The sequence below is a fragment of the Lissotriton vulgaris genome, chromosome 8, assembly GCF_964263255.1.
Source record: "Lissotriton vulgaris chromosome 8, aLisVul1.2, whole genome shotgun sequence".
NCBI lineage: Eukaryota > Metazoa > Chordata > Amphibia > Caudata > Salamandridae > Lissotriton > Lissotriton vulgaris.
The window spans coordinates 106,302,384-106,323,307 of record NC_141696.1 but is presented as its reverse complement, the minus strand read 5'-3'; positions in this window follow the sequence as shown (position 1 = coordinate 106,323,307).

The window sequence follows — 20,924 nt, the reverse complement described above, 5'->3', positions numbered from 1 at the left end:
TTTTATGATTTGGGGAAGGTTTCTCATTGAACAAATGTTGTATTAGACAAAGGTAGTAAGCTAAATTATAAAATATGTATTTCTATTTTTAGATGCCCCTGACGAAGGGAAATGTATTTCCCGAAATGCATTGGGTGATTGGATTAAAATCATGGCGTGTGAAACCCACTCTATACTCCTGTGTCTCTGTGAACTTTGATGACAAGCGTTATTTGGATAAAATGGATTGAACTAAAGTTAAGAGTAAAATGGATTACAAGTATGGTGAAATAAAGGAGGAAACAGTTGAGAATAAATAAATGAATTTGATTCGTTGGATTCAAATTGTGTTGGGGCTGTGCAGCCTGACGGAACTGAAATGGGTTCCTTTTTGGGTTGGACCATTCCTTAGACACAGCTCGTCTAAAGAAAGGGGCGTGGCCTCTATTAACATGAAAGAACAGCATGGGGTGATTGTAAACAACAAGCATTTGCAATGCAAGAGGTCTCACATTTTGGAAACTTTGACCTATTGGTATTGTAAATGACAGTGCCTTTTATTATTGCAGTTTTTTTTAAACAGATAAATGAAAAGCATTGCCATTTACAATGCCAATAGTTCAAAATCTCGCAATTGTGAGACCTATTGCATTGCAAAGGCTCGTAAATACATGGTGTCCTATGGAGTGGGGAGGGCCTCTCTGTTTGGCCCCTGTACGTATTGCGCAGACGTAGACAGTGTCTATGTAATAGTTTCAGGAAGCACCCGGAAGTTGCCAATGCAGTATATCTTTGGGTTCTGTATCAGAGGAACTACAGAAGGTCATTTTATACCGATGCAGTTTCCTTGCAAATGTGTAAAGCTAAACGCTGCAGAGAGCGGGAAATTCCCATCCCTGGCCTAATATTTCGAGCATCAAAAAGACGTCCAAATCAAGCACATTTAATGTTGTAAGTTTGCATTATTCCACTAAACTCATGTTATCACAGGCCTGTCTTCAGGCCTACACGTTTATTCCAGTGTATAAAACAGGATCAGGTTAACATACAGCAGGGCCTGTTTTGTATGTAACATTATTAAAAATAGATATAAAGTATGACACACTTCACCGCTAAATAAATGATTAAAATAAATGCAGCCAGCAGAATAGCAGACTGCAAGCTGTCCTATTTCCATGGTAACAGCTGTGCAGGGCTGAATAATCCTCTTACCTTGCAAAATCTCCATCAAGTGCTCCTACTTCGGATAGAATCCTGGAACCATTTCTGAACTGCGGCTTAGCACTCCACACCATGAACACGCCTTTGTGATGCACCACTTGACTATCATTGAAACAAGGAGGATCAGGCAGATAATCTGCCCTTTTTTGGCCAGCTTCCTGAAACTGACTCTTAAACCACACAATCCAGGAAACAGTTTGAAGATTTCATGTTGTATTGGGACATTGCGACTAGCATAACATGTATTTGTAAAGTGCCACTTCACCCGTAGGTGTCTTGCTGCTGAATAACAGATGTTTATTGTTACCCAACTCAATGGTACTCATTTTATAGATCTTTGAAGCCTTAAAAGGCTGAATGGACCCGCTGGGATTTGAACGTGTGACCGTGACGTCAAACACAAGCCCCTACAGTGGACACATTGGTGCAGTAAGCCCTCAGACCTGGCTAGCATCATTAAATCGCCTCTTAACCAGGGGAGGGGGGGGGGAGGGGGAGGGGGGGGGGGGGAGAGAAGTATCCCATGACATGAGCTTTCATAACAAAAATAAATACAATCAAATATCAGGTTTTGGTTAGTGCGGACTCTAATCTTACAGCTCATATACCGATAAAGAGAGCCATAGCACGGACACGGCAAATACACGCCAGAGGTAAGCCCGTCTGCGTCTGTCTGTGTTCCGGAAGCGTTCAGCGCCAGCCACCATGCCGGTTCTCCTCCAGTAGACAAGCACTTTATCTCATATGATAGGGCAGCCTTGCTCAGCATAGCCCCAAAAAAATTAATGCCCTCCGGGTAAGTGAACTGAAGTTTGTCTGCCCTAGATGTGTGTGGACCCCCAGCATGATAGGAAACAACAGAGTCTCCTTCACTCCTGATTAATCCAGTAGGCCATCAAAACAGTTCTCAGCCGCCCTAATTAATGTGAGATCTCGGCAGAAACATGAACTTTAGGTCTTTGACCTACTAAACGATGAGAGATTGGATGCCCTTTTCCTAACAGAAACTTGGCTCTCGGAGACGGCCAATTCCATATTAGCCACAGCTATCCCTCCCAACTACAGAGTCCTGAAGAAGGACCGTGAAATAGGCAGAGGGGGTGGGATGGCATTAGCTTATAAGAAGGAATACGAATGCACAGCCTTTCATCTTGAGGGTATTGAGAAGAAGGAACATCTGGACTTCTGCCTGTCCCTAACCCCCCATCAGTCGCTGGAGGGGCCCTCTACTACCGTCCTCCTGGCCAGGCCTGCACCTGCTTGAACTCATTAGGAAGTGCTTTAGCCCCATGTATGCCCACTTTATAGCCCTGGGAGATTTTAGCGTCCATCTGCATAGCCCCTTGGAGCCAGAGCTTTCAACACTCTTGGATACTAGGAGCACTTTCTCACTTAAGCAACAGGTTTTTGAATGTTGAATCTGGCGGTGTCACAACAATCCCCTCTTGCATGGTCTGATCACCACCATATTTCATTTACGTGGCCTCAAACTTGTGTTAGGTCACCTCCTAAGGAAAATACCTTGGCCTCCCACCGAGTTTACCACAAAATACAGCAAGATGACTTGAGGCATGCCGTGACAATAAATAATCCGGCTCTGTCTGGCTTTATGGAAGAGGATGCCGTAATGTTGGATAGCTGGATTCTAGGAACCATCAATGAATTAGCCCCTATTACAAGGCAAACTCAAGCGAGGTCGAAAGCATCGGCCCTGTGGTTTAACGAGGACCTTAGATAATGCAAAAATACATTGTAAACACCTTGAAAGGGTATGGAGACGTAACTTTTAATGAGAAGAAAAAGCAACTTAAAAGCTCTCATTAAAAAGATACCCCATGAAGGGGAAACATCCTGAACAACAACTCCGGAACAACGAGTTCCGGAGTCACGCAAGCCGAACAACGACTTGCCTGAACAACGACTCAGCCTTAACCACGCATTTGGATGGTTAAGGCGGATTCAGTCTAGTGTTTGTGTAGACCTGAAATGTGCCTCCTGCATTCTTAAAAAATGTCATTCTGCCCTTCTGGCCTAAATCCTGCTTCCAGGCTGACATGCAACTAATAAAACCTCTGCATTTGGGTCCATAGGTCAGCGCACCAATTATCACCTATAATTACACAAGCAAGGCGACAGCAGTTAAACCCCAGGCAGGAGGGAGCCTTCTCACGCAGCAACTCTCATGAGGTGCAATGCTTACTCACCTCCGTTTCGTTTACATCTAGGTGAGTCGTGCCCTCAACAAACCCTATGTGCTATCTTCAAAAGTAAACCATCTTATGTATTCAATCTCCGATACACGTGCATTGTAAAAGTGACAACAGGAGCACAACGCCCATTGGGCTCAAAGGAATTCATATAGGAGCTCATTCTTTGATCAAGATACATGAAAAAGAAAATGAACACTAGATGGAAGGCTTGCATTCAGATTGATCGAACATTACCATCATAACAAACAAGAACGCTCCAAACCGTTGAAGCTCCGGATAAGTACTTAGACACCAGGAAGTAGGGGAGGTGATGCTGTGGTAGGTCGGCCTAGTGACAGGACGATACACTAGCAGCACACAAAGGCAATGTAGCGTCACAATTACAGTACGTGCAAGCATGGCATGTGTGTGGGTGATCATGTTATTTTTAGAGTGGGAGGAATTAGCATTGAAGGGGTGGGGGGGGGGGGGGGTAAATCGAGGTACTAGTTGAAAAGAAATTTTTAACAGGCATTCCTTTACCAGGAAAAATCGTGGTAAAGGAATGCGTGGAAAAAGAAATCGTGGTTTAGACGGGGTAGAGGTTAAGACCTCGTTGTTCGGGAAGTCGTGGTTGAGGAACTCGTTGTTCAAACATACAACTCCCATGAAGGTGTCTGTAGCTAAAAAGGCCTTCTTTAAAACAAAGATTGAGGAGGCAGGTAACAAATCCAATGAGAGTTTTAGTATTGTCAAATCCGTTCTTAGACCAGAGATCATACAAAAGAATGTAAACAACACCGGAGTGGTGTAATAAGTTAGAATCATTCTTTTATGAAAAGATCGCTACCATCCAGGTCAATCTTCTTAACGATATACATTCTGACCAGACGTCCGAGGGCCTCCCGGAGACCCCATCTCTCTCACCTGTAACTTCACCCTGGCCAGTTTCGACCCGCAGCCTCTCAAAATTTTACAAACCGCTATCGAACGCCTGAAGTTGGGCTCCCCATTGGACCCATTTCCTATTAACCTGTTAATGATAGCCACCCTATAGTAAATATTATACTAAACACCTCACTGGCGACTGGCACGGTCCCTGCACGCTGGGAAAGGACGAAAGTGATTCCTTTGCTGAAAAAACCTTCGGCTGACCCACAAAACATTCTGGAGAAGGAAGTTAATCACCAAGTGTCCTAATGCCTGCAAGCAAGCAAATTATTACATCCCAGTCTACCAGGCTTCCGACTTCACTTTAGTACTGAGACAGCGCTTCTGGAAGAAGTGGAGCTTGTCAGAAGCACCCTTGATAAGGGAGGCAAGGCCATTCTGATCAAGACTTAACTGCAGCTTTCGTCACATTGCCCTACTTAAAACTACTTTAACGCCTCAAGCGATAGGGATCAGCAACACTGCCTTGAATTTCTAAGCAATTAAAGCCAAGAATTATGGGTGCCCACATTTTCATCGCAAGCTACACTTCTGACTGTGGGCATTCCCCAGGGATCAACCCTAAGCCCCACCCTGTTCAATATTTACCTTACACCTTTAGCAACATTGGTAGAGTCAATGGGTGCAAAAGTTATCTCTTACGTGGATGACACGCAGCTTCTCTTCTCCTGTGGTAGGGGTGAGGATCTGGACAGGGAGCTCATCTCAAAAGGTCTTGCTAAGGTGTTTCATTGGTTGGCCCAGCACCAATTGAAATGCAACCTGGATAAGACGGAGATTGTGATCTTCAGAGATGCCCATCCTAACTTCCGGAGAACTTGCTGGCCTAAGGATTCGCTGCAGCCAGGTCCTCTCCAAAATTCCGTAAGGAATCTAGGCATCAAATCTGACAGCACTCTTTCTTTGCAACTGCAGGTACAAGCACTAATTTACTCATGTTTCAGCACCCTTCGTATGCTGAAAAGAATCCTACCTTTCCTGTCCTAGATAGCTGGCAAAAAGGTTATCCCGGAGTACCTTCTTAGCAGACTTCAGGTGGTGCAGAACTCTGCAGCTAGACTTTTACTCAAACTCCCACCTAGGACTCACTTGTCCGCCCAGCTGAAAGCCCTTCACTGGCTTCCTGTAAAAAAGGGGGTGCAATTTAAGGCCAGGGTATATTAGTGCATAAGGCCTTGCACGACTCTGGAGCGGGTTATCTCCCAGAGAGGATTCATGAGTACATTGCTCCAGCTCGCACATTGCGATCTTCCTCCACTCACCTGGCAAGAGTACCTCGGTCCATCGACTCAGAATGGGTGGCAGATCCTTCTCTCACTTAGGGCCGCTCACCTGGAATAAACTTCCGAGAGACATTTGCCGAGCTAGCTGTTTTTCAGAAGAAACTGAAAACGTGGCTTTTCACACGGTCAGACTAGGTTTCTAGGTTGGTGCCTTAAGCCTTGAGCGCTGGGACACTGAGTAGCTGTGCTCTGTACAAATTGTTATAACATAAAAGGAAGAAGCCGAAGTTTAGACATCTTTCATCCAATGCAGAACTTTGCAGTTTTGCTCTGTCCTTCCCACAGACATGCCTCGAAGGTCACAGAGAACACCTCGGGGTGACTGACTGAGGAAACGTTCAGTCAACGGTGCTCTGCCTGACTGCGCGACGAGCCCCTGGTAAGCTCTCAATCTAGAGGTAACAAAAGCTTCTTTCAGGGGGTGCCACCAGTAGGATGCGGTTACTGTGGACTATGCTGTATAGACCAATCACCCAATAGACCTGGAACTGCAGAGAAGGGGATTTGCATGCCCACGGTCTACGTCTCGAACGTTGGATAATGAAAGGGGATAAAAAAAAAAAAGTACCAACCTCACCTAAGTTCAATGTTAGTACACTAGTACAAATGCTATAGGTTTGACTTTGCATATGTTTGACCAACCAGTTTCAGGAGCATGCTCCAAATTACAGGAGTATCCCCGACTTCATATCACTATGGTGAGGAGGTTCAGCCGGTGGAGTCGCTCAATAGGAGCCTCCAGAAATTGGGACCTTTTCAGATCTTTCAAGCCGTACATGAAGCCCCTTGCCAGCTTGGACTTTATCAAATAAAACTATATATATTTACAAAACACAAACTCTGAAGCATTCATAAACTCCCCGTACACTGACCACAATTTCATCGTTAACTGAGACACAAAGAGAGAGGAGAGTCCGTTTGGAGTGAGGTTTTTGCATAGCGCACATCCTGAACTGAATTTGTTCGAGGCTCTCTGACTATCAAGTAAAATGAGCCGAAGTGAATGGATTTCCAGGAATCACGGAATTTGGTCAAATGGGACAGCCAGGATTTGTACACACTGCGCAAGTCCACAAGCGAACAGATAAGTCCCTTTTGCTCGCGTTTAGCACCGGGGATACATTCGTACATGGTGTGTTCAATGCATACAGTTATGTTAAATTAATCAGCTAGAAAACAGTACAAAGTTAAGTGCGGGATTAAGTGGGGCACACTTTGTGAGGCCACTCGCTTCACAAACCGCAGATAGATTAGCACGGTCAGACTTTTTGTAGAGTCCAGCTGTCCTGCGTTGCTCCAATAGCAGGCTCCAAGGTCACTTCTTATGATGTTGTATAACCCGACAGAATGGCATCCTTGTGCACCCACACCTAGAAAGATGGCATTTAAACATCAAAGCGAACGAAACAAGCAAACATCCCACAGATGGCACACGGGCCAGGGGGTGGTCGTGCCTCAGCCCCTGCAACTACAACTCTTTGCCAAACAGTTTTCCCTTGCAATGGCTGCCAAGTAGCTGCATGTCATGAGGGACACCTCTCGCCGGTTCTGGAACTCGGGTTGTTTCAATGGGTACCTTCGTAAGGATCGACCTACAAGTAGGAATATATATGTGGCTAAAAAGGGCGAGTGTGTTAAGGAGGGCTGGGTTGGACTCTGACAGAAAATAGTCCTTGCACCACATAAAAGAGGCCCGATCAGAGAATCAGATAGCTAAGAAAGTGGCGCACATTTTCATATGGGGATAGTTTTCAACTCGTAGAGGCACAATGTACAGGTGTGTGCTTTGTAAGGTGTGGGGGAGCTGTATATATTTGTGTTTGCTGCAGGATAGGTGTGTTTTAATCAACAGTAAAAACCGGCCCAGCAGACCCTGAAGTAGGCCCTCAAACAACCGAAGCAGCCCACACACAGACCCATCAGACTAGCTCTTCTGGCACCGACAAATACTTTATACTGGGCACAAACACAAAACAATGTGCCATATTTCATAATGCCACTATGAAAAGAGCTTATTGTTTACCCTAAGAATGAAAGGCCTCCGACAAGGAAGCGGCATAGAGTGGTACTGTAGATGCGGAAGCAGGGCAGTGAACAGAAACAGGTTACTGACAGAATAAACCTCCTTTGTTCACCATCCGAAGGTTACATCCAGCCCTCGCTTTCACTTTGGGTTGCACAGGGTGGGTTCTGGCAGGAACAATAGCTGATAATGACCTAAGTTCGTAGTCTGTTGTCCAATGGGCAGACTACATACACGTGTGGATGAGACGCAGCGAGGAGGGTTTTCCTCGGTGGGCTTCCCTCTACTAATCATTGAAAAAAGGTACAACATTTAAAAGGCTCATGTAATGCGGAGTACAGTCGGCAGGGGGCACTGGTCCACAGGTGGCCGACTGCACCTACAGGAGGGCAGCAGAACACACATACGATAGAAAAACTATATGTCCCTATTACAAAGTTCAAACCCCAGATCTGTGACCCTATTACAAAGTTCAAACCCCAGCCGTGAGCTTTGCAAAACCAGAGAACAAAGAAGATCAGAAGCATAACCAGCCAGAGATGTGCCTAGGCTGCAGGTCACCAAGTCTCCGCTTGTTCCTTTTGGATTGGTTGCAAGAGGACTGGTGTATTCTAAGCCCTGGAGTCCTTCAGAGGTTCAGAATTGGAAAGTAGGGAAGGATGGCACAGCTTGGCTCGGTTTTGAGTTGTGGGGAATCTTTATGTAAGTTATGATCTCATAGTTTTTTTCTTCCGTTTCCATATGCCAGGGGAAGCTCTATATCCAGTTTGTGAAACTGTGGTGTTGCTTGACTGGGGAATAAACAATGGTCAAGAGGTAACCACAATCCTTGTAGGAGGGAGGCTCAAGCCAAACCTAAAATAAACTGTGGTCGACCCTCTGGTAGCTTGGGACACAGCTGTCGGGTTCACTTTAGAGGCAATGTATAAAGTACTTGTGTAAGTAACACTTCAAACAGTAACACACTACAAAAGGATCTCGCACCAGTTAAGAAAAAGTCATTTTTAATAAATAAAATGAGATCAAAACGACAAAAATCCAATCAGTAGAACTTGAGATATGCAGGTTTAAAGATTTCATTGAAAATCTTGCCAAAAGCACAAAGAGCCGTGAATATCTGGCTGCACCAGACATGGAAAAAGTCACAAGTTCAGGCCGACCGCGATGGAGTGCGCGCTTGCTAAAGAGAACTAGTAAATCCTGTTAAACAAAGTACCTTATATCTTGGTTTGTGTAGCATTGCAAGGATCTGCGAAGATGCGCCCCGCAGCCGAGGCAATGTGTCGGTTCCGAGGAGCTGCGACGCGGCATCATCATCGAGCCTGCCATCAACAAGGGATATAAGGGCCTGCGCTGAGGATGCGTCGCGCAGTGGTAGTTCTGAAGGGCCTGTGAAGGCGATACAGATATTTGGGACAGGTCCAAACCACACTGCAGCAGCATTAGTCTATATGGCTCAAGGTTGTGCCGTGCAGCAGAGTAGAAGCGTCTGTTCCACTGTGTCCACAGAGGCTAGCAGAGCACCTTAGGCCCACTTCCTTGGGCCAGTACTGGGGTAACACCACTTCGCAGGGTGGACTCACAGATGGCAAAGTCCAGGTGCTGAATTCAGGAATGTTGGAGACTTCTGTCCAGAAGGCTCAAGTCAGGAGGCCAGCCAACTAGCCCTTAGAGTCACTCTGGTGATCCTGGGTTCAAAAGATGCAGGTAGAGTACTTCTCATCCAGGCAAGAGGGCATCAGGCAGTAGGCCCACACAGCAGAGCAGCAGCCCAGCAGAGTGGCAGTCCTTAAGCCACAGCTTTCCAAACTTTTCATGTTGGTGACACACTTTTTGGAGATGCATCATTTTGGGACACAGTAAGGCAATGTAGCGAGCGAGCCCGAACCACCTAATGGGGTTTTGGGGGGGGTTCTCACTAACTCTTGTCTGTCTCTCCGTCTCCCTCTCTCTTCCTCTGTCTGTCTACCTCCCTTTGTCTCTCTCGGTCTGTCTGTCTACCTCCCTTTGTCTCTCTCGGTCTGTCTGTCTACCTCCCTGTCTCCCTCCTCCCTGTCTGTCTCCCTGTCTCCCGCTCTCTGTCTCCCTCTGTTTCTGCCCCTCTGTCTCCCTCTCTCTCTCCCTCTGTCCCCCTCTCCCTCTGTCTCCCCCCGACAGTCTCCCACTGCTTCCCCCTCTCCCTCTGTCTCCCTACCTCTGTCTCCCTACCTCTGTCTCCCTACCTCCCTCTGTCTCCCTACCTCCCTCTGTCTCCCTACCTCCCTCTGTCTCTCTACCTCCCTCTGTCTCTCTACCTCCCTCTGTCTCTCTACCTCCCTCTGTCTCTCTACCTCCCTCTGTCTCTCTACCTCCCTCTGTCTCTCTACCTCCCTCTGTCTCTCTACCTCCCTCTGTCTCTCTACCTCCCTCGGTCTCTGTGTCTCTCTCTCCCTGGGTTGCCCTCCTCCCTCTATCTCCCCCTCTGTCGCCCTGTCTCCCGCTCTGTCTCCTTCTGTTTCTGTCCCTCTGTTTCTGTCCCCCTGTCGGTCTCCCTCTCCCTCTGTCTGTCTCTGTCTGTCTGTCTCCCTCCCGCCCGCCCTCCGTCTCCCTCCCGCCCGCCCTCCGTCTCCCTCCCGCCCGCCCTCCGTCTCCCTACCTCCCTACCTCCCTCTGTCTCCCTCCCGCCCGCCCTCCGTCTCCCTCCCGCCCGCCCTCCGTCTCCCTACCTCCCTACCTCCCTCTGTCTCCCTACCTCCCTACCTCCCTCTGTCTCCCTCCCTCCCTCTGTTGCCCTCCTCCCTCTGTCTGTCGCCCTCTGTCTGTCGCCCTCTGTCTGTCGCCCTCTGTCTGTCGCCCTCTGTCTGTCGCCCTCTGTCTGTCGCCCTCTGTCTGTCGCCCTCTGTCTGTCGCCCTCTGTCTCCCGCCCTCTGTCTCCCGCCCCTCTGTCTCCCGCCCCTCTGTCTCCCGCCCCTCTGTCTCCCGCCCCTCTGTCTCCCGCCCCTCTGTCTCCCGCCCCTCTGTCTCCCGCCCCTCTGTCTCCCGCCCCTCTGTCTCCCGCCCCTCTGTCTCCCGCCCCTCTGTCTCCCGCCCTCTGTCTCCCGCCCTCTGTCTCCCGCCCTCTGTCTCCCGCCCTCTGTCTCCCGCCCTCTGTCTCCCGCCCTCTGTCTCCCGCCCTCTGTCTCCCTCTCCCCCTTTATCTGTCTCCCTCTTGGTCTGTCTCCCTCTCCCCCTTGGTCTGTCTCCCTCTCCCCCTTGGTCTGTCTCCCTCTCCCCCTTGGTCTGTCTCCCTCTCCCCCTTGGTCTGTCTCCCTCTCCCCCTTGGTCTGTCTCCCTCTCCCCCTTTGTCGGTCTCCCTCCCTCTGTCTCTCTCTCTCCCTGGGTTGCCCTCCTCCCTCTATCTCCCCCTCTGTCTGTCGCCCTGTCTCCCGCTCTGTCTCCTTCTGTTTCTGTCCCTCTGTTTCTGTCCCCCTGTCTGTCTCCCTCCCGCCCTCTGTCTCCCTCCCGCCCTCTGTCTCCCTCTCCCCCTTTATCTGTCTCCCTCTTGGTCTGTCTCCCTCTCCCCCTTTGTCGGTCTCCCTCCCTCTGTCTCTCTCTCTCCCTGGGTTGCCCTCCTCCCTCTATCTCCCCCTCTGTCGCCCTGTCTCCCGCTCTGTCTCCTTCTGTTTCTGTCCCTCTGTTTCTGTCCCCCTGTCGGTCTCCCTCTCCCTCTGTCTGTCTCTGTCTGTCTGTCTCCCTCCCGCCCGCCCTCCGTCTCCCTCCCGCCCGCCCTCCGTCTCCCTCCCGCCCGCCCTCCGTCTCCCTCCCGCCCGCCCTCTGTCTCCCTACCTCCCTACCTCCCTCTGTCTCCCTCCCTCCCTCCCTCTGTTGCCCTCCTCCCTCTGTCTGTCGCCCTCTGTCTGTCGCCCTCTGTCTGTCGCCCTCTGTCTGTCGCCCTCTGTCTGTCGCCCTCTGTCTGTCGCCCTCTGTCTGTCGCCCTCTGTCTGTCGCCCTCTGTCTGTCGCCCTCTGTCTGTCGCCCTCTGTCTGTCGCCCTCTGTCTGTCGCCCTCTGTCTGTCGCCCCTCTGTCTGTCGCCCCTCTGTCTCCCGCCCCTCTGTCTCCCGCCCCTCTGTCTCCCGCCCCTCTGTCTCCCGCCCCTCTGTCTCCCGCCCCTCTGTCTCCCGCCCTCTGTCTCCCGCCCCTCTGTCTCCCGCCCTCTGTCTCCCGCCCTCTGTCTCCCGCCCTCTGTCTCCCGCCCTCTGTCTCCCGCCCTCTGTCTCCCGCCCTCTGTCTCCCTCTCCCCCTTTATCTGTCTCCCTCTTGGTCTGTCTCCCTCTCCCCCTTGGTCTGTCTCCCTCTCCCCCTTGGTCTGTCTCCCTCTCCCCCTTGGTCTGTCTCCCTCTCCCCCTTGGTCTGTCTCCCTCTCCCCCTTGGTCTGTCTCCCTCTCCCCCTTTGTCTGTCTCCCTCCCTCTGTCTCTCTCTCTCCCTGGGTTGCCCTCCTCCCTCTATCTCCCCCTCTGTCTGTCGCCCTGTCTCCCGCTCTGTCTCCTTCTGTTTCTGTCCCTCTGTTTCTGTCCCCCTGTCTGTCTCCCTCCCGCCCTCTGTCTCCCTCTCCCCCTTTATCTGTCTCCCTCTTGGTCTGTCTCCCTCTCCCCCTTGGTCTGTCTCCCTCTCCCTCCCTTTGTGTGTCTCCCTCCCTTTGTGTGTCTCCCTCTCCCTCCCTCTGTGTGTCTCCCTCCCTCTGTGTGTCTCCCTCCCTCTGTGTGTCTCCCTCCCTCTGTGTGTCTCCCTCCCTCTGTGTGTCTCCCTCCCTCCGTCTCCCTCCCTCCGTCTGTCTCCCTCCGTCTCCCTCCCTCTGTCTGTCTCCCTCCCTCTGTCTGTCTCCCTCCCTCTGTCTGTCTCCCTCCCTCTGTCTGTCTCCCTCCCTCTGTCTGTCTCCCTCCCTCTGTCTGTCTCCCTCCCTCTGTCTGTCTCCCTCCCTCTGTCTGTCTCCCTCCCTCTGTCTGTCTCCCTCCCTCTGTCTGTCTCCCTCCCTCTGTCTGTCTCCCTCCCTCTGTCTGTCTCCCTCCCGCCCTCTGTCTCCCTCTCCCCCTTTATCTGTCTCCCTCTTGGTCTGTCTCCCTCTCCCCCTTGGTCTGTCTCCCTCTCCCCCTTGGTCTGTCTCCCTCTCCCTCCCTTTGTGTGTCTCCCTCCCTTTGTGTGTCTCCCTCTCCCTCCCTTTGTGTGTCTCCCTCCCTTTGTGTGTCTCCCTCTCCCTCCCTTTGTGTGTCTCCCTCCCTCTGTGTGTCTCCCTCCCTCTGTGTGTTCCCTCCCTCTGTGTGTCTCCCTCCCTCTGTGTGTCTCCCTCCCTCTGTGTGTCTCCCTCCCTCTGTGTGTCTCCCTCCCTCCCTCCGTCTGTCTCCCTCCGTCTGTCTCCCTCCGTCTGTCTCCCTCCGTCTGTCTCCCTCCGTCTGTCTCCCTCCGTCTGTCTCCCTCCGTCTGTCTCCCTCCGTCTGTCTCCCTCCCTCTGTCTCCCTCCCTCTGTCTGTCTCCCTCCCTCTGTCTGTCTCCCTCCCTCTGTCTGTCTCCCTCCCTCTGTCTGTCTCCCTCCCTCTGTCTGTCTCCCTCCCTGTCTGTCTCCCTCCCTCTGTCTGTCTCCCTCCCTCTGTCTGTCTCCCGCCCTCTGTCTCCCTCCCGCCCTCTGTCTCCCTCCCGCCCTCTGTCTCCCTCCCGCCCTCTGTCTCCCTCCCGCCCTCTGTCTCCCTCCCGCCCTCTGTCTCCCTCCCGCCCTCTGTCTCCCTCCCGCCCTCTGTCTCCCTCCCGCCCTCTGTCTCCCTCCCGCCCTCTGTCTCCCTCCCGCCCTCTGTCTCCCTCCCGCCCTCTGTCTCCCTCCCGCCCTCTGTCTCCCTCCCGCCCTCTGTCTCCCTCCCGCCCTCTGTCTCCCTCCCGCCCTCTGTCTCCCTCCCGCCCTCTGTCTCCCTCCCGCCCTCTGTCTCCCTCCCGCCCTCTGTCTCCCTCCCGCCCTCTGTCTCCCTCCCGCCCTCTGTCTCCCTCCCGCCCTCTGTCTCCCTCCCGCCCTCTGTCTCCCTCCCGCCCTCCGTCTCCCTCCCGCCCTCCGTCTCCCTACCTCCCTCTGTCTCCCTCCCTCTGTTGCCCTCCTCCCTCTATCTCCACCCTCTGTCTGTCGCCCTCTGTCTCCCGCTCTGTCTCCCTCTGTTTCCCTCCCTCTCCCCCTTGGTCTGTCTCCCTCTCCCCCTTGGTCTGTCTCCCTCTCCCCCTTGGTCTGTCTCCCTCTCCCCCTTGGTCTGTCTCCCTCTCCCCCTTGGTCGGTCTCCCTCTCCCCCTTTGTCGGTCTCCCTCCCTTTGTCTGTCTCCCTCTCCCTCCCTCCCTCTATCTCCCCCTCTGTCTGTCGCCCTGTCTCCCGCTCTGTCTCCTTCTGTTTCTGTCCCCCTGTCTGTCTTCCTCTCCCTCTGTCTGTCTCCCTCTCCCTCTGTCTCCCTCTCCCTCTGTCTCCCTCTGTCTCCCTCTCCCTCTGTCTCCCTCTGTCTGTCTCCCTCCCTCCCTCCGTCTCCCTACCTCCCTCTGTCTGTCTGTCTCCCTACCTCCCTCTGTCTGTCTGTCTCCCTACCTCCCTCTGTCTGTCTGTCTCCCTACCTCCCTCTGTCTGTCTGTCTACCTCCCTCTGTCTGTGTCTCTCTCTCTCCCCCTGTCTGTCTCTCCCTCTGTCTGTCTCCCTCTGTCTGTCTCCCTCTGTCTGTCTCCCTCTGTCTGTCTCCCTCTGTCTGTCTCCCTCTGTCTGTCTCCCTCTGTCTGTCTCCCTCTGTCTGTCTCCCTCTGTCTGTCTCCCTCTGTCTGTCTCCCTCTGTCTGTCTCCCTCTGTCTGTCTCCCTCTGTCTGTCTCCCTCTGTCTGTCTCCCTCTGTCTGTCTCCCTCTGTCTGTCTCCCTCTGTCTGTCTCCCTCTGTCTGTCTCCCTCTGTCTGTCTCCCTCTGTCTGTCTCCCTCTGTCTGTCTCCCTCTGTCTGTCTCCCTCTGTCTGTCTCCCTCTGTCTGTCTCCCTCTGTCTGTCTCCCTCTGTCTGTCTCCCTCTGTCTGTCTCCCTCCCGCCCTCTGTCTCCCTCCCGCCCTCTGTCTCCCTCCCGCCCTCTGTCTCCCTCCCGCCCTCTGTCTCCCTCCCGCCCTCTGTCTCCCTCCCTCCCGCCCTCTGTCTCCCTCCCTCCCGCCCTCTGTCTCCCTCCCTCCCGCCCTCTGTCTCCCTCCCTCCCTCTGTCTCCCTCCCGCCCTCTGTCTCCCTCCCGCCCTCTGTCTCCCTCCCGCCCTCTGTCTCCCTCCCGCCCTCTGTCTCCCTACCTCCCGCCCTCTGTCTCCCTACCTCCCGCCCTCTGTCTCCCTACCTCCCGCCCTCTGTCTCCCTACCTCCCGCCCTCTGTCTCCCTACCTCCCGCCCTCTGTCTCCCTCCCTCCCGCCTCTGTCTCCCTACCTCCCGCCCTCTGTCTCCCTCCCTCCCGCCCTCTGTCTCTCTCCCTCCCGCCCTCTGTCTCCCTCCCTCCCGCCCTCTGTCTCCCTCCCTCCCCGCCCTCTGTCTCCCCTCCCTCCCGCCCTCTGTCTCCCTCCCTCCCGCCCTCTGTCTCCCTCCCGCCCTCTGTCTCCCTCCCGCCCTCTGTCTCCCTCCCGCCCTCTGTCTCCCTCCCGCCCTCTGTCTCCCTACCTCCCTCTGTTGCCCTCCTCCCTCGTCTCCCGCTCTGTCTCCCGCTCTGTCTCCCGCTCTGTCTCCCGCTCTGTCTCCCGCTCTGTCTCCCGCTCTGTCTCCCGCTCTGTCTCCCGCTCTGTCTCCCGCTCTGTCTCCCGCTCTGTCTCCCGCTCTGTCTCCCGCTCTGTCTCCCGCTCTGTCTCCCGCTCTGTCTCCCGCTCTGTCTCCCGCTCTGTCTCCCGCTCTGTCTCCCTCTTGGTCTGTCTCCCTCTTGGTCTGTCTCCCTCTTGTCTGTCTCCCTCTTGGTCTGTCTCCCTCTTGGTCTGTCTCCCTCTTGTCTGTCTCCCTCTTGGTCGTGTCTCCCTCTTGGTCTGTCTCCCTCTGGTCTGTCTCCCGCTCTGTCTCCCTCTTGGTCTGTCTCCCGCTCTGTCTCCCTCTTGGTCTGTCTCCCTCTCCCCCTTGGTGTGTCTCCCTCTCCCTCCCTTTGTGTGTCTCCCTCCCTCTGTGTGTCTCCTCCCTCTGTGTGTCTCCCTCCCTCTGTGTGTCTCCTCCCTCTGTGTGTCTCCTCCCTCTGTGTGTCTCCTCCTCTGTGTCTCCCTCCCTCTGTGTGTCTCCCTCCCTCTGTGTGTCTCCCTCCCTCTGTGTGTCTCCCTCCCTCTGTGTCTCCTCCCTCTGTGTGTCTGTCTCTGTGTGTCTGTCTCCCTCTGTGTGTCTGTCTCCCTCTGTGTGTCTGTCTCCCTCTGTGTGTCTGTCTCCTCTGTGTGTCTGTCTCCCTCTGTGTGTCTGTCTCCCTCTGTGTGTCTGTCTCCCTCTGTGTGTCTGTCTCCCTCTGTGTGTCTCCGTTTCCCCCTGACTGTCTACCTCCCTCAGTCACCCTCCGTCTCCCTCTCTCTCTCCCCCTCTCCTTCTCCGTCTCTCTGCCTCTATCGGTCTGTCTGTGTCGGGCCCCGTCTCCCTCGGTCTGTCTGTCTCTGCCTCGATCTGTCTGTTCCTGTCTCGGTCTGTCCCTGTCTCTTTCTCTGTCTCCCTACCTCTCTCTGCCTCCCTCCTCTGTCTTCCTCGCTCTATCTCCCTTTGTCTGTCACCCTCTATTCCCTAACCCCGTGTGTGTTTCAGCCTGGGCAGAGACAGCTTCCTGGACACACACACACACACAACAGCACCCCAGTACTTCGCAGGTCTTTAAAAGACCATTTACTGCATTGTTGTGAATCGCCCGGCCCCCCGTAGAGCAGAGTGTCAGCGAAACTGCGCAGCTGCTACTCTTTCAAAGGAGTGCCTCTTACTTAGCAGCAGTTATTTGCTAAGTGCCCATTAATACCAGTGTCATCCTGCGACACACCCACCCTTTGCAGGCGACAGTACTGTGTCGGGACACACAGTTTGGAAAGCTCTGCCTTAAGCAGCCTTTCTTCGCGGCAGAGAAGCTACAGGTGCAGAAGTGTACTGAAGAGGTAGTGTCTGAGCTCCAATATTTATACCTGGTGCCCTTCCTCTGAAAGGTGTGGAAAGCGCCTAGAAATTCCCTTTGAAGTCTCCGGGCATTCCGCCATGTCTGATTTCGCTCCAGACAAACTATAGGGTGTATGCAGCCCTTTGTGTGGAGGGAGTCCCAGACTATTCAAGCATAAGTGGGGCAGTGCTCAGCTCCTCCCTCCCTTCTTGCCAGTGAAGGTCCATTCAGGCACACCTAAGCTCTCTATTGTGTATGGCTGTCTAGGAGGAATACTGTAGGGAGATGGTGCTGTATATGGTATACTATTAAGTGGTTATACCTTGCACCGGTCCTTAGGCCTAACACAGAGGTGTGTAAGACATTTATTGCACACACATTGACCAATAACTGACATTACTCAAAAAGGAGATCAGCACCAATTTTAGAAAAATAAGCTTTGAGTTTCATTTTAAAACTAAGATCTTCACAAAAAGGTAAGTTTTTTTCAGGAAAAATAAGTTTCACTTTTAAAAGTCGACAGTTAGTGGAATTTTTAAACAGTTCAATCTTATCCTATGGAGGAAAATAATGTAGTTTCACGGGTAGGTAACCAACTTACAGTTGTAGTCTTCAGGGCTTGAGATCAGCAGAGGGCAAGGTTCAGGTAAGTACAAAGTCCGCTCCACCAGCTGCACAGGGGCGGCTGGGGGCAGAGGTCAAATTCGGGGTTTGGCCCAATGCGTTTCAATGGAAACTGGGGGCACTTGGAGCCATGCTGCTTTCAGGTAGGAAAATCGGTTGCAGGGACCAAGCTTTGGGGGTTAGAGCAAGCACAAGAGAGGGCCTCAAGGCAGCACCTAAAATACACCACCAGCGGTGGCACAGGGGGGGACGGGTGCTGGGTGCAAATACAGCATCGGGGGCCCAATGCTAATCAATGAGGAATCTCGGTTTGACAAACAGGCTGCAGGCGACGAACCAGAAGATGCAGAGGAAATTAGCGTCAGCAGAGGTAAGTTGATGTGTCGAGGGTCGTAGGGACACCGTAGGTTCAGTTCACCACGGCCCAGAGACTTCAGGTGCAGGGGTGCCCTTTGACATCAGATTCTTCTTACCGGAGCAGGTCAGGGGGAGCCTCTGAATTCACTCTGCAGGTGTCGTAGTGGAGTCGGGGGGGGGGGGGGGGGGGGGGGGAGTCAGGGCAGGGGCCAGTCAACACTGGGCTTGGACTCCGGGTCGCTGGGGAACCTTTTCTGGATCGGTGGGCCACCTGGACACAGGACGGAAGCGTCGGGTGCAGAGTGGTCTAGGTTTGCGGATCAAGAGGCTACCAAAGTCCTTGGTGGCGTTTTCTTTGTGGAAGGGCCTACTGTCCTCTGATGTTCTGGTTTTCTTCAGATGTAGGCAGTTCTCCCAGGGTTTGTGGAGGCCGCTGACTGCTGGACAGGAGTGGTTTCTTTGCAGGATTTTTCTTTTGCACAGCGTCTTCTTTGCATTTTTTCTTCTTTAGTTGGCAGGAATTTATTTCCAGGTCTGGGGGAGCCACCTAAATACTAAATCTAGGGGTGTGTTAGGGGAGTAACAGATAGGGCCAATGGGCACCTTACCAGAGGTGACTGCACCCTCAATTATACCACCCTCCTGTGTGAGGGGGCATAGTCCTTGCCCTGATTGGAGGGGTCTCCCCATCCCCATCTTCAAGATGGCAGGGACTGAAAGAAGCAATTCACCTCGCCTCTCCCACCTTGGGGAGTGAGTTGGCAGAGGTGCCACCTCCACCGCCTATTCTACCTAGGTATCCATCCCAAAGTGGGGGTGTAAACTGGGACCCAACATCTGCTGCTAAGAGCAGAGGCTGGGGGGCGGTCGCATTGCAGAGGCAGCAGGCCTTTGAAGCTTCCCTCTCGAGCACCGTGCCCATCCTGGAGGAGAGTGGACACCTCTGCCCAGGATGTGCATGGCTTCTGATCCCAGAAAGCAGAGGCTCTCGACCCAGGGGTCCAGAAACATGTCTTGTGGTGGCAGGCTGCCTGCAGGCAGTCTTTGACCACACCAGGGTTGGTAGGTTCTCAAGAGGCACATCTGAGGTGCCCTCCGAGTACATGTAACAATACATCCCACACTGGCATCAGTGTGGGTTTATCGAGAGGAGTAGTTTGGTACCAAACACTCCTGGGTTCAGAAAAGCCATCATGGTGCTGGGGAACTCAAATTGTCGAGTTTACAGCCCATGCACTCTCTATAACTTGCCTGGCACCTACAATATCAAAGAACGGACTTAGATATTGTAGGGGCAGATTTGATCATGCAGATTTGCCCATACCTGTGGTATAGTGCACCCTACTGTAGGGCTGCAAGGCCTGATAGAGGGGTGACTTATTATTATTATTATAAGCACATTTATAAAGCGCCTGGTTACACTCAGCCAGTGTGTCTCTGCGCTGCCACTGCAAGAAGTCCACCCGACCGCCTCTTTCCTAATTATCCCTGGGGAAAAGGGCTTCACAGAGTTTACGGTTGGGCTGCTTGGAAACACCGCTAGCTCTAAGGAAACGCTGTGAATTTGTGCTACGCTGCGTTTTTAAACTTTTTTTAAATTGTTACATGTAAAACTTGCAAAGTCTGTGTTCTTACCTGGAATCCCGCATCTCGCTCCCTGCGCCCCCTCACTTCCGCTTCTTAGCACTTCCTGCACTGAATCAGTCTAGTGCTCGGAACAGGCAGCCGCTGCACAGCAGGGCTGAGTGGTGGGAGGAGTCACCGGCATATAATCAATGCCTGAGCAAGCGCACGCGCCTAAGGCAAGCCCGCTGCGCCCGGCCGGGCCCAGGGGCCAGGACCCCTGGTCCCCACCATATATACAGCAGGCAGGAGCTCCTATCCTTAAGTCAAGGCGCGTCTCCGCTGGATAACCCACTCACAGACTTACTCAGGAAGGAAGGGCTGCTAAAACCTCAAGCACGAGCCATAAATATCAACTCCCCCACGCTTCCCCCGTGGCCGGCAAGGCCAGCAAGCTCGCAAGGTTCCAGCTTTGCATTGCTGAATACCCGCTCATTGCAGAAGCAGTCTCGAGGTTTTTACACTCCAAGAGAACGATCTGGACATCCTAGGCCTCACGGAAACGTGGTGGGAAGAGTCCTCTACCCCGGACCTGGTAGCCGCGCTTCCCCCAAACTTCACAGCCATCCACCACAATAGACCTAGTAGCATGAAAGGAGGGGGCGGGGGGGGGGGGCAGGGGAGGGGTAGGGTTGGGGGGGAGTTGCCTTTTTCCACAACTGCTCACTCAAGGTAGAAACCCTCTATGCAGATAATATTGAGGGTGCCGACGTACTGGGGGTTAAGCTCTCCTCCCCAACGGACTGCTTGATAATGCTAATCGTCTATCGGCCGCCACGCACACCACACGGGTTCATGGAACCTTTCTTGGAATTAATCCACGATCTTCGATCCCGCTATCAAGGTATGGTGGTGATGGGGGATTTTAATCTCCACTGGGAAAACTCCCTGAAAAACAGCCAGGCTAGGCAGCTGGAAGAGGTCCTCACCTCTCTAGAACTTCGCCAACTAGTGGTGGGTCCGACACACGTGAGGGGCCATACTCTTGATCTGGTATGGTCATCTCACCCACTGTCTAGCCCATTGCCATCACCCCTTGCTCCTGATCAGATTATTATCTAATCCAAGGCAGACTTCCCCCTCCCAAACAAGCGGTTAATACACAGCCAGGGTGGAAAGTACTGCAAAGCTGGAACAAGATTAAGGCAGATGAGTTAGTAGCCTCCCTACTCCATCCGGGTACACCTCCATCACGGAAGGGAAATTTAGATCTAGACGCTGATAGTGTCAGCCTCTCACGCAGGATTAAGGATGCCATAGATGTTGTGGCACCACCCTGCAGGGTCAGAATCGTGAACAAAGGGAAAGGGGCACCTTGGTTCAAAGGGGCACTCAGAGAGCTAAAACAATCACTCCGCCAGTATGAGAGAGCCTGGCGCAAAGCCTACGAACCCAGTGCCAAGTCAGCCTATGTATTAATGTTTGCCTCCTATAAAAAGGCCATTACACTACGGAAGGCTGAATTCTACGAGGCTAAGATCGCTGCAGCAGTCAATCCCCAGAAAGAAACCTTCAGGGTCCTGAATGAATTACGAAAGGACATGGGGCAAAAACCCTCCTTCAGCCAGGAAGACTGTCATAAATTCCAGTCTTAC